This window comes from Schistosoma mansoni (genome assembly GCF_000237925.1).
Source record: "Schistosoma mansoni, WGS project CABG00000000 data, chromosome 7 unplaced supercontig 0100, strain Puerto Rico, whole genome shotgun sequence".
NCBI lineage: Eukaryota > Metazoa > Platyhelminthes > Trematoda > Strigeidida > Schistosomatidae > Schistosoma > Schistosoma mansoni.
In genome coordinates this window covers 1,124,093-1,138,161 of record NW_017386020.1, presented here as the reverse complement: position 1 = coordinate 1,138,161, position 14,069 = coordinate 1,124,093, and positions in this window count along the sequence as shown.

The following is a 14,069-nucleotide window of genomic DNA, read 5'->3' as shown; positions in this document are numbered from 1 at the left end:
TTATGAGTAAATTAGTATGTGTACAAAAAAAATTTAACATGCATTTATGTGGCGACTGTCCGAATGATAAAATAACATGTTCGTATGAGCGATTCGAAATATCGTGAAAACAGAGTAATACAATGTTTATGAGTATGACAGAGTAAATCGAGTAAATAAGTGGGATAGAGTATGACAGAAATTGGTCTGTGGTGCCGATTGTACATGAGGATAAAGAACAGTGAAATATATTCTGATTAGCCGCAGTAGAGGAAATAGCGTCGACCAGCGATTAGTAGATTTGAATTTACATGCCCGGAGTTCATGAGGGTTAAAAATAATCCAGCCGTACGATGATGACTGCATCAACGGTTGATATTCGTTGCTGTACTGATAATGATAATAAAATGCGAAGTCAGCGTACGATGTCGTGTGCGTCGAGTTATCGTTAAATATGTATTAGTAGAATGACCAGAGGAACAGGATAGTGACTGCTGAGACGAGATATGCGGAGTCGTATTCCTTTATGGTCATGCAGTCTAGCGTGGTTTGTGTGGTTAGAGGGATATACGCTCAACCTCGTTTGTTACGAAACCGTATTAAGGTATGATAAAAATACTAATACATATGATTATCGATGACGGCGAGTGAGACTGACTTAGATGTGACGAACAAGAGTGTATTTTTGAGAGACCAGCTCTAAACTCTATGTTCTAGTGTACAGTGCAATGGAAATAGAACGTTAGTTGCAGTAATCGAATAGTGTTTATAGGTAATGGATGATGTAGCATTCAGTTATACATGTGAATAAATAGATAATATGAACATAATCATTAATAATCGGCTGGTAATGCGGCGTTGAATACTTGATTTGTGTATAGACATTAAAATAAGGATCATAGTGAAACAAAAATTGCGGAAGTTCGGTTTAGGTTGTCGCTGAAAATGTAGGAAACGACGATTGCTGCGTACCCATGAGATGAGTGAACATAAGTTCCTACTATCGGGAGTATGACTCCAAACTTATATCTATGATAGAGTGTAATATTAGGCCGAAAATAACATTAAAAAAAATTGGAACGAACTCACCCGAATCAGGAAAATTTTTCGTCATTGGATAATAAAAATAATCCAGTGAGTTTCGAATATCATAACGTGTAATGTCCATATAATTATGATTTGTTCGATTAGTGATTCGACAGCGTTAACGTCATAGTTTAACATTAATACGAACAAAAATAATAATTCCACGTTAGTTGATGATATGACATTATTGTAATAATGAGCATGTGGTGATTATTAGGATCATAACGGAATATGTCGTCGGCGGTTCCATTTTTGGTTTGTGTTCGCTCGTTGCGGTCGCCAATTATGTAGTGAGTTCGTACGCAGAGGTTGTCGACTCTGGTCCGTGTTCGTTCGGCGAGACATTCAATTCTGTTGCGTCGTGCTCGTTCGGCGAGGCATCCAATTCTGTAGTGCCGCGATTCGTTAATCGTTCGTTTCGATAATCGATATAATTCTAATCTTAACGGCGCGTAAAACCAGAAGACAAAGGATAGCAGCAACTACAGTTTATTGTCGAATAACTCAGGTCAGAAAGTTAACAACACCTGAGCAAATATGAACGAGCGAGTGAACAGGCGAATAAGCGAAGGAAGCGAAGGAGACGGAAATGACATGCAGTGGAAATGGCTGGGAAGCCAACTCAAGAGCAAAGCGAAAGATAATGCGTATTGGAGATGGCTGGGAAGCCAACTCGAGAGCAAAGCGAAAGATAATGCGTATTGGAGATTGGCGGGGAAGCCAACTCGAGAGCGAAGCGAAAATAATGCATATTGGAGATTGGTGGGGAAGCCAACTCGATTTAAGCAAGCGTTAATCAACATTTATAGTCAGACAAAAATGAGTGACAGACATATGATGAATAAGATACGAAGTGTGCACACATATACGCTCATATAAAAATATAGTCAAGGTTAATAAGCAAATGATTAACAAGATCAAAATATGACTCATAATGGATAGGCGAATTGGCTTGGCCAGCAACTAGAATAAAGTATATGGGCTTAACATATAAACTGATACTACATAGCCCCCTTGTAGAAAATAGCACATTTATAAAAAAAATGTCTGTTTTCGAAAAATAACACTGAAGCGGTATGTAAATAGTGTTAACATGTAGGGAAAAAATTGTACAATACCTGATAAATTACAGTGTCATGTGAGGGGTGAGCGTATTAAGCGAAAGTGTCATACTTATGTAAAAAGGTACATGAATATTGTCAAAGTGCGGACAAAAATAGGGATGCTAGCATGTGATTATGAGTAAATTAGTATGTGTACAAAAAAATTTAACATGCATTTATGTGGCGACTGTCCGAATGATAAAATAACATGTTCGTATGAGCGATTCGAAATATCGTGAAAACAGAGTAATACAATGTTTATGAGTATGACAGAGTAAATCGAGTAAATAAGTGGGATAGAGTATGACAGAAATTGGTCTGTGGTGCCGATTGTACATGAGGATAAAGAACAGTGAAATATATTCTGATTAGCCGCAGTAGAGGAAATAGCGTCGACCAGCGATTAGTAGATTTGAATTTACATGCCCGGAGTTCATGAGGGTTAAAAATAATCCAGCCGTACGATGATGACTGCATCAACGGTTGATATTCGTTGCTGTACTGATAATGATAATAAAATGCGAAGTCAGCGTACGATGTCGTGTGCGTCGAGTTATCGTTAAATATGTATTAGTAGAATGACCAGAGGAACAGGATAGTGACTGCTGAGACGAGATATGCGGAGTCGTATTCCTTTATGGTCATGCAGTCTAGCGTGGTTTGTGTGGTTAGAGGGATATACGCTCAACCTCGTTTGTTACGAAACCGTATTAAGGTATGATAAAAATACTAATACATATGATTATCGATGACGGCGAGTGAGACTGACTTGGATGTGACGAACAAGAGTGTATTTTTGAGAGACCAGCTCTAAACTCTATGTTCTAGTGTACAGTGCAATGGAAATAGAACGTTAGTTGCAGTAATCGAATAGTGTTTATAGGTAATGGATGATGTAGCATTCAGTTATACATGTGAATAAATAGATAATATGAACATAATCATTAATAATCGGCTGGTAATGCGGCGTTGAATACTTGATTTGTGTATAGACATTAAAATAAGGATCATAGTGAAACAAAAATTGCGGAAGTTCGGTTTAGGTTGTCGCTGAAAATGTAGGAAACGACGATTGCTGCGTACCCATGAGATGAGTGAACATAAGTTCCTACTATCGGGAGTATGACTCCAAACTTATATCTATGATAGAGTGTAATATTAGGCCGAAAATAACATTAAAAAAAATTGGAACGAACTCACCCGAATCAGGAAAATTTTTCGTCATTGGATAATAAAAATAATCCAGTGAGTTTCGAATATCATAACGTGTAATGTCCATATAATTATGATTTGTTCGATTAGTGATTCGACAGCGTTAACGTCATAGTTTAACATTAATACGAACAAAAATAATAATTCCACGTTAGTTGATGATATGACATTATTGTAATAATGAGCATGTGGTGATTATTAGGATCATAACGGAATATGTCGTCGGCGGTTCCATTTTTGGTTTGTGTTCGCTCGTTGCGGTCGCCAATTATGTAGTGAGTTCGTACGCAGAGGTTGTCGACTCTGGTCCGTGTTCGTTCGGCGAGACATTCAATTCTGTTGCGTCGTGCTCGTTCGGCGAGGCATCCAATTCTGTAGTGCCGCGATTCGTTAATCGTTCGTTTCGATAATCGATATAATTCTAATCTTAACGGCGCGTAAAACCAGAAGACAAAGGATAGCAGCAACTACAGTTTATTGTCGAATAACTCAGGTCAGAAAGTTAACAACACCTGAGCAAATATGAACGAGCGAGTGAACAGGCGAATAAGCGAAGGAAGCGAAGGAGACGGAAATGACATGCAGTGGAAATGGCTGGGAAGCCAACTCAAGAGCAAAGCGAAAGATAATGCGTATTGGAGATGGCTGGGAAGCCAACTCGAGAGCAAAGCGAAAGATAATGCGTATTGGAGATTGGCGGGGAAGCCAACTCGAGAGCGAAGCGAAAATAATGCATATTGGAGATTGGTGGGGAAGCCAACTCGATTTAAGCAAGCGTTAATCAACATTTATAGTCAGACAAAAATGAGTGACAGACATATGATGAATAAGATACGAAGTGTGCACACATATACGCTCATATAAAAATATAGTCAAGGTTAATAAGCAAATGATTAACAAGATCAAAATATGACTCATAATGGATAGGCGAATTGGCTTGGCCAGCAACTAGAATAAAGTATATGGGCTTAACATATAAACTGATACTTCAACCCATCACGTAAAAGCTGATTGCATGTAAAATAACAAACACAACTACTTCCAGTTACGTGCAACAGCCCCTCTCATGCTCACACTAACGTAAATAGCTATAACAGAGCCTATGAGCCTAACCATCAAAACTATTTTGCAAATAACAGTACACTTCACAGTCAACCTGTACCAGATTTTTTGGAATAATGCCCATAGTGGCACCCCTGTTGAAGCATATAGCTCAAGTCATTTCCAACCACGTGAGGAACATAAACTCGCTTCCCCCGTACAGTTCCCATCAGAGAGTACTCTCACCCTTTCCACCTGTATAAACTCCCCAAGCAACTTCACTAGCTCATTTGATGCACCCCCCACTAACTCTAGCTACCAAAATACGGAGCTACTGAAGAACATTCAGACCTTCACTTCAAAACCATATCACACCCGCAAGAGTTATGACAACTTTAATCGAGATACTCTCACTCATTTTTAATTAGTAGGTCATTTGTTTAATATGCGTCTTATCAACGATAGGTCGATCTACAATAAAAAGACGGATTTAGCTTTATTTGTATCCATATATCAACCATAGCTTATAATGATATCCAAAGCACGGACTAACAGTAATATTTTCGGCCTAAGTATACCTCTTGATAACGATTTCCTATATAAAAGTGATAAATTGAAAGGACGAGGTGGAGGATGCCTTATTTACCGTCACTCTAGCTAAAACACACTATTATGTGATATATCTGAACTAAAAAAACTGGAGGATTCGGTGTGGATTTTTTCGAAGCCATTCCATTATCTTTTTAGTGGCTTACATACAATTGAGTTTGTTCACATCTAATTTGGTTAAGCCCTTTTCTTAACTTATTTAGCGGACAGAGTCATCCGTACAATAACAACCTATATATACTATTGTAGCTTTATTATGTATGCATGAGCGTTGTTTGCTACGTACTCATATATTCATTTTGTGGGCCTTACTATTAGTCGTTTAATTGATTCGATGATTCATGCATTTCCATATGTATATATATGTACATCTTAATCCTGTTCACCGACTTGCTGGCTCGTTAACTCGATTACTCGCTCGCTCATTCGACTCGTACACTCACTTGCTTGCTTTACGGCACTACTCTTTCATGCTTGCTTAACGTGCCTGTAATTTAGGATATCTGTGCGTGGTTCAATAATAAACGCAATTAACACTTCTTATTCGCCTTCTGATTTATACACCGTTGGGGCGTTATCAAGTAACAGTTATCAGGACGAACAATATACGAAGTTTGGGGATAATACTGAATACCGACCACCACACCTTACTGTTTGGCTGTGTCTACCGTCAACCTCACGCATCAATAGGTGAAGTATCAGTATTATCAGAGGTATTCACACTGGCATCATCCCTCCTGTTCACATGCAAGCCCATTTGTGGTGACTTAAACATGCCTGAAATTTTTGGGTTTCGATTCAAGGCTCTGAAACGTTATGAATCATTTACTGAATGTCTCGAACAACGACATTGAACTCAGTATGTCAGTACCCTCACAAAACATCAAAATATCTTGAACATAGTCTTTACCCGTGGCCTCACTCCCAATACAGTGTATATAGGAAAAGGTTTCCAGGTAGTGATCATAACATTATCGTATGAAGCCTTAACATAAAAAACACAATCGGTGGACGCAAAACTGTAACAGTTCGTGGTAACTATCGTAAGGTTGATTGGAATAACCTCCACAATTACCTAAGAAGTACTGATTGGGGAACTTTCTTTACTGCGAACAATACCGACAAACCAATCAATATATTTTATCAAAACATCAGAAGTAACACCAACAAAATGGAACCTTTAGGATACTGAGGACCTAAGTTCTTGAAAGATCTGTACATACCGGTCGGTACACGAAGACGTCTTCAAAGACGTTGTACTCCATTCCACAATTTTAAAGACTTTTCCTCTTTAGTAACGATAACGGAAATACTTGTCCGAACGGACGCAATAAGTGCACAAAAAGCAGTCGAACAGGAAAAAAAGTGCTGTCGAACTTAATAATAACTCCTCTGCACTCACCATACTCTTTCAAAATAAACTTAGACGTTCTAAATTGAGAGGGAACATATTTATTAAAGACAAACACGTATACGAGGATCCTAAACCTGTTACGGAACTATTTAGTGAACACTTTTGTTCCTCATTAACTGATGAAAAACCACTAAATGATTCAGGACTAATCTCAACATCTTCCTGTGAAATTACCAATGCAGACTTCAATGCACAAAATATCTCTAAGGTAATTAGTACATTGAAACACTTCTACACTGATGGACTAGATGGAATTCCAGCTAGCATGCTAAAATATGGAGGTGATGATATGTGTGTTTTATTACTCAAACTATTTGCAATATCACTCTCTATAGCGTGTTACTCTACTGCCTGGAAAACCACACATATCATTCCCAAAATTAAAACAGGGCCTGAAGAAGTGTTGGAAGTTACCGACACATAAATATAACTTCAATGGTATCTAGAGTGATGTAAAAAGTAGTTAAGGTGGCGGCTGTCCAACATCTATTTATTAATAATCTCATCTCGGTTTCGCAGTATGGAGTTCTTAGGTCCAGATCATGTGATACATACCTAGTAGGCCACCTGAACGACATAACTCTGAAACGAGACAACGGACTCCTTGTATTAGTTCTATCTTTAGACTTTAAGAGAGCTTTTGATAAGGTTCCACGCGAAAGGTTTCTAGTCAGACTACAGACCTTCGGAATCGACAACTCACTCTATTCATGGTTTGTTTCATTCTTAATATAACATAAACAAACGGCAAAGTACAATGACTGTCTGTCATCACCTAGGCCAATAACTAGTGGAGTCATCCTGGGAAGTATATTAGATCCAATCTTGTTTCTTATGTATATAAACGATGTATGTAACACCATAAAGTTTGAGAAACCATACTTATATGCTGATGATCTCAAAATAATATACAGCTATAAGCCTGAGGCTCTAAGTGAAAGTGCATCCCTGACTCAAAATCATCCCAATAACCTAACTATCTGGAGCGAAAAATGGCATACCATTTAACCTCAGTAAGTTTGGGGTCGTGTATTTTGGAAAGCATTCCTATGAACTACAACTCTACTTCGATAAAAGTAAAGTCCAGACACTTAAATCAGTATACGATCTAGGAATTAATTACACAGGAAGCCTAAACTTTAAAGCACACACCTCTATTATTTCTAAAGCCAGACGTCTAATTGGCTTCATAACGAAAAATTTCTTCACGACAGACGCTAAGCTTACCCTTTACAAAATATGTGTACGACCTTCCTTAGAATCCTGCTCTTTTATCTTCTCTAATATGAATACCACTGACAAAATAAGAGTAGAAGATGTTCAAAGACGCTTTACACGCCAACTGCTAGGAAGTGACACCACTCTTGATTACACAAGTAGATGTAAGCACCTCTCTTTAGGACCTTTATGGCACCGTAGGTTAAGGAACAATCTGATATTTCTCTACAAAGCAATAAATGGACTGTCATTCCTAACCTCCTGCCCAACTACGATCAATAACCCAGCCTATAGACTAAGAAACAATGCATATAAACTATTTACCGAAAAACACCAAAAACAAATGCGTTGTAGGTTTTTTACAGTTCGGTATAGTTTATTGTGGAACAGGTTGCCAATACCTATCCGTAACTGTGACACCTTCACCAAATTTAAAAGGCTAATAACCCTGTTACTAAACTCTAAAGAACTTCAACTATTCCTTGAACTCCCGCCTACCAATGAGGCACTTTATTATGGACCGCCCAATATCTAAGGGGAACAAGAGTATAACGGACCCCACTGTTATTAATAATAACATAGCCAAATTACAGAACACATGCTTGATCCTCTCCCACCATTCATCGATTATTTATCATGACCTTCTGCTCCTAACCCTCACTTTCAGATTCTGAATCTCTCTAATAGTTAAGGATTTATTCTCCTTCCAAAGTGTCATGTCTTTTTTCTCCTATTACAAGTAGACAGATAACCCACTAGTCTTATGGATGTTGATCAACTAAGACCGGTCAAAAGAAGCTCAAAATATCCCAAATTCTTGTGAGTTACTCAATGTTTTAATTTTCTTACCCTGAAAATTTTTACGGTTTTCTACTCTTTCATATCCTTTGATTTGCTATTAGCTCTTGCCATCTCGTAACCACATATAATCTGACCTGTCTCCTGTAGCTTATATCATTAGTTATCTTTAAGGCAGTATGATATACTTAGTGGATTGTTTAACCCATAATGCAAATGATTTAGCCATCTGATTTGCTTGAAACATGGAATAAGTAGAGACAGTGTATTCTAACTATGAGCCTTGATCAAAGCAATATTCATACTTACCACCAACGTAAGATAGCCTAACATAACAAAAGGAGGTAGGGCGGCGTCACTGACCAGCAAACGTTATAGTGAGGAGATAACTTCAATCCACCCGTGTCTGTAGGGCAGAACATGTTAAACTACGGCTCCCTATATCAATTGGGATGTCACGAACCAACGGTATTGATGCAAATTTATTTATGCAAAAAACCTTTTTGAATAGTGTTTAAAACGTTGAACTGGTTTCACTTCCTACCGAGTAATCCTATAACAAGCAAATTAAACAATTCGCTAAAAGCGGGCCCTGCTCAATACCCTGAAAATTCCAAAAAGAAATGGGTTCAAATAGCTTCGACAAAGAAGGGGATAGCTATTTGTGTATCTGAATACTGTTTTCAGCACTATATTTTATAACTACACATAATCCCATACTTTCAGCTTCTTCGTGAACCACCTTCATTTATATAGTTCCTTATCCACTCATATCTTGTTTAAAATTATTTTCTTTAACATGTTAGAATGTTCTTGCTTAATAAGTACCTTAATAACAGAAAAATAGACAAAGTAGTTATACCTTAACTATTTCAGCGTGAACATTGTCTACTCTGCTTTTCGTCCTTTCATTTTTTTACACCCTTTTTCAGCCCCCTTGAGATACGCCACCGAAAACAAATATGGAACTGGTGACTTCGTCTTGAGCCATTATTAAAGCCTTAGATATTTCAGACGGATATAAGTGTTGTGACTTTATAAAAAATAATACGTATGCTAATTCATTATCGATCTTATGTCCGGCTTTTTATTACGCGAATTATCCACCAATCGAAATACGACTTTTCTGATATTTACACTGAGAAAAATCAATGAAGTCCGACCAGTATGAGCAGTCTAGCGTCCTTATCGGCCCTTTGTCCGCCTAGACCTTCCAATTTAGTCCACAACACCGATTGCAGCCTCTGTTATGCGAATCATTTATTTCAAGTATACTTGGTTTATATACCAGACAGACGGACCGCGTCACACCATAAAATAGAAAATAATATTTGTACAAGATCAAGCCGAATGTGGCTGTGAACGTGGGATACAATAATCAATGAACTGAATATAATTTAGGGACAGTAATTCGTATGATAATAATCCATAGATCAAAATGAAGCTTATAATAAGATGAATATAGATTTAATTACACAATTTAATTACTCAATGGTTAAACAATAAGAATATATATAGAATAATCGTCCATTAATAGGTCCCGGAAACTACCCGTACTTATGTATCCGCTAGGATATAACAATAAGGTTGCAGTTTCTAGAGGCCCCCAACTTCGCATGGATCTATTCTCGACTATCCATTGTATGTCGCAAACGCAACCTTCATAAAGCGCGTCAATTGTGATACTGACAATACGTTTCTTACCAAAACCATCTACATTCATATCTTACAAAATATCAAGCCGGCTGAGTAACTTACTATAGTGAAAATTGTAACTTCCGTAACAATTTGATCTTGCCTGTAAACTAGCATGCCAGATGTAGCAATCTGTTATTTGAGAATAAATTATTATTATTATTATTGAAATGTTCCTACCAACACAGAGGTGTTATTCTACTCTTTATAGAAAGGACACGTACAAACTGTTTGAAAGATAATGTTAAATCCCATAAAAATATCAATGAGAAAGGCAGAAAGAATTACTTATTATTACACTGAATTTTCCCATTTCTGGAAGAGTGCTTGAAATTGTAGTGACCTACTTTTATGACAGGAACGCAAATGGTATAATGGAAACAATTATTATTATAACTGATTGTAACAGTGATTGTTTTACTGTACATGTTTGTTTAAGTGTACAAAACACACACACTCTTTCGTTGCCTGTGACTTTGAACGAACTCACATACGCTCGATAGTTCCGCTTGTAAGCTTCGGCACAATCTCGGTATTGTTTCGATACCACGAGATCGTCAACAAATATATCTTATTGCATCCGTCAACTGCCTTCAGGTTTATGGCTTATGGAGGGATCCAACTCAATGTCTGGCACGCAATCTTCCTGTAGTGGTGATCATAGTCAATCGCGACTCGACGCCAACTATAAAATCACAATCAGAAATGAATAATTCCAGTCAATTCAAGCAACACAATAAGGAGAGCGAAACAATATGGCAGCCAACCAAATATCAGTTTAAACAACGTAGATGTAGTTGAGAAAGAACATGTAAATTCTTTAAAAAGTAAGAAAACCAGAGACTAAAATAAAATAAAAATAGTACCACTTCATCTGGAATCAAAAGATCAATGGAATACACAACTGAAGGAATCAAGAAAAAACAATCACAACAGTGTGTATGTGGAAGGATTTCATGGCACGCAACTTCTCAAAATGATCTTGTAATAACACCTGAAGGGTTCTCATCAATGAAGATTAATTAAAGGAGCTCTAAGTATGAAATAATGATTAGTGATGTTCATATGTTGATTAATGCGAATGTTTACGGCATCAGCGACAGCAAGTGAGTCAACAAATCTCTAGCCTATGGAAAGTGTGACGAGTCCAAAGCATGGATAAACGTACTAATACCAACTCAGGCCATAATCCAACGGCACCATGAGGTTTGCATAGGTCAAACAGCTTCATTTTTCAGAGGGTTTAGCAGAAACCAGATGTGTCTATGTTAACAGTTGTGATCATATGGTAACGGCTTTCTATCGATTTACCAAGAGATTTTCTACTGTTCTAGGCCGGGGAGAGTACCAGGATACCTCCACTGTTGATACACTAACCGAGACACAAGTGAGTAATAGACTGATTGTATCACCCAAGTCAAAATATAAAAGATCGACCACAAGAAAAGCTGAGTGAATAGAAGCCTTGAAGCAACGAGGATAAAACATTGAAAAGGGAATCTCATATAGAAACTGGTACAGAAATCAGACCCAAAGAAGGAATCTTGTTTTGTGAAAGGTGTTGTGGAGGTACGAAGGGTCTCTAAAAACTCCGGGAAACGTTTTATCTAATCAGCGTTGAATGGAAGCTTCTGAAAAATTCATACAAAGTGAAGAGTTGTGTCATATTCAGTTATCGTGACTAGCTTGCATTCGAACCGTAGATTTACTGACCTGTTTTAGTAGACCTTTTGTAGATTGTGGAAAAGAAGTTATTGTACGAAGATATTTTCATTTAAGCAATTTCATCATTGTTTCTTCTGCGTTTGGTATAGTAATTCTCCACTGATGGGCTTCCTCTGCTCTCCTCTCTGGGTCTTATAACTTTGCAGCAGTAGTAGAAATGACGTTTGTTTTCAAAGTTTTTAAATTTCTTGCCCGTGCATTAGAATGAGAGGGCTTTGGAATCGTGTGTAGCTTTTCACACTTCGATTCTGTACTTAGCGAGTCATCGAGCACTTCATTAGAACCGTCTTCAGTGATCAATAATGAACGCTATGCCTGATGCACTTTTAACTTTTATGTACCGAGTATAGATGGTCCACAATCAGCGACGAGAAATTTACAAGTTGGGATTGAAAATTTATCGTCTCTAACTAGCAAATTACGACACCCGAGAATAGGAAGTTTATGACCTGTAATACTCGAAATAGAAACTTTGGTAGGCTTAATTATAGTATCAGGATTTAATGACTTCAACTTCCCAACTGATATGATGGACTTGATACTGCCAGTGTCAACAATAAAGTCATGAAAACCACTACTAGACAAATATAATCATTTTTGAATATGAAGTGAAATACTTGAAGTAGTAAATAAAGATAGTATATGATTATTATAATCATTGGTTGCGACTGAACCAAGTTTACTGGAGTTCAGAAGATTAAATAACCTCTAACTTCAACTGAAGATGCTCGAAGGACAAGTGTGATTGTAACAATAATTATTGTCCTAGAACCAAATATTCAACCTGATAACAGACAAGAGAGTTACAACAATAATATTAGCACCGTCAGAATAATAATACCATTTATAAGGAACAATCGTAGTGCTTCTGATCATATTATTTAGAACTGTGGTCATGCAACACACATGACTAATCGATTAGCCAATCGAATTTCAAAAGAAATCTCAATATTCCAAACAATGTTGACAGTTACTTTTTTCTAGAAATAAATGACTTCAAAATATCTTTTTGAACATTAATTTTCCATACAGTCACTTTTTACTGACAAATTTAATTACAGTTTTCATGATCTTTTAAGGAGTCCGCAAATTCAGAGTATAAAGATTATTGTTGAACGTCGATATAATTCACAGGAAAAAAATGTAATCACCGGCTGATTATTTAATACTATCTTTCAGCTAAGTGTTTGATTACATCTTCAATCCGTCCTAATTAACGTAGATCGTGTGCCACAGCATATCAGGACAGTGATGATAGTAGTAGATGGTAGGAAATATGACATATGGGGAATTTGATTTGAGAAGAAAGAATTCGCTGAATAAAAAGCGATTTTAGAAACCATGATTAGAGGGAAAATAAAGAATGCTGGCCCGTATTACTTACAGTGTGATAAAAGTCTTGGACAATAATCAGTTTCTTCTTAGGTGGATGAATATGTCTTTAAATATTCTCGTAAGTTTTAGTTATATTCCAATAAAAGCTAGGAAAACTTTGTAAAATGATGAGTATATAATGGAAATTATGAACTGAAATCACCGGTTAACTCATTCAGTAAACTTTTCTTAAGCATGGAGATGTTGCACTCGAATTGAAGTCTCTAGTCCTACTTAACTAAAACTTATATAATGGCAATGGTATAGCCAAAGAACAACAGTTAAGCGTAGTTTTCACAAATATTAAAGGTCCATTTCGATTAGAGTGATCCATGATAAATATTTAAAGACTAAAAATGCGTAAAATAGACATAGCGTCCTAATTCTTTAGTAGCACGACAGATGGTTGTGAAGCTGCGGAAGAATATATTAGAACACCATAATACGCCTCAAATATAATTGAGTATAAAACAGAAAGGTTGGGAGGAGGGATATTATTAGAAAGCCTATGAAGTGTAACCGGGAGAGAGTGTAGTCGAAAATCTTCAAGGAAGAACAGTGAATAAGCTATGGAAAATGATGAGGAAATTCGAGTGGATTAGGACGTATTTTAACAGTTTACATGATCCATAGTTATCTATGAAGGCTTATGATAACCATTTGAAACTGTCCACTCCTTCGAAGGATTTATTAATATTGTGTCTATAGCATACTTAACTACTGACTGGTTGCTTGCTACTGGGAATCGTCAACTGGATAACGCAAGTAAAAACAAGGAGACAATAGAGGTGGATTTATTTGACACTCGAAATAAA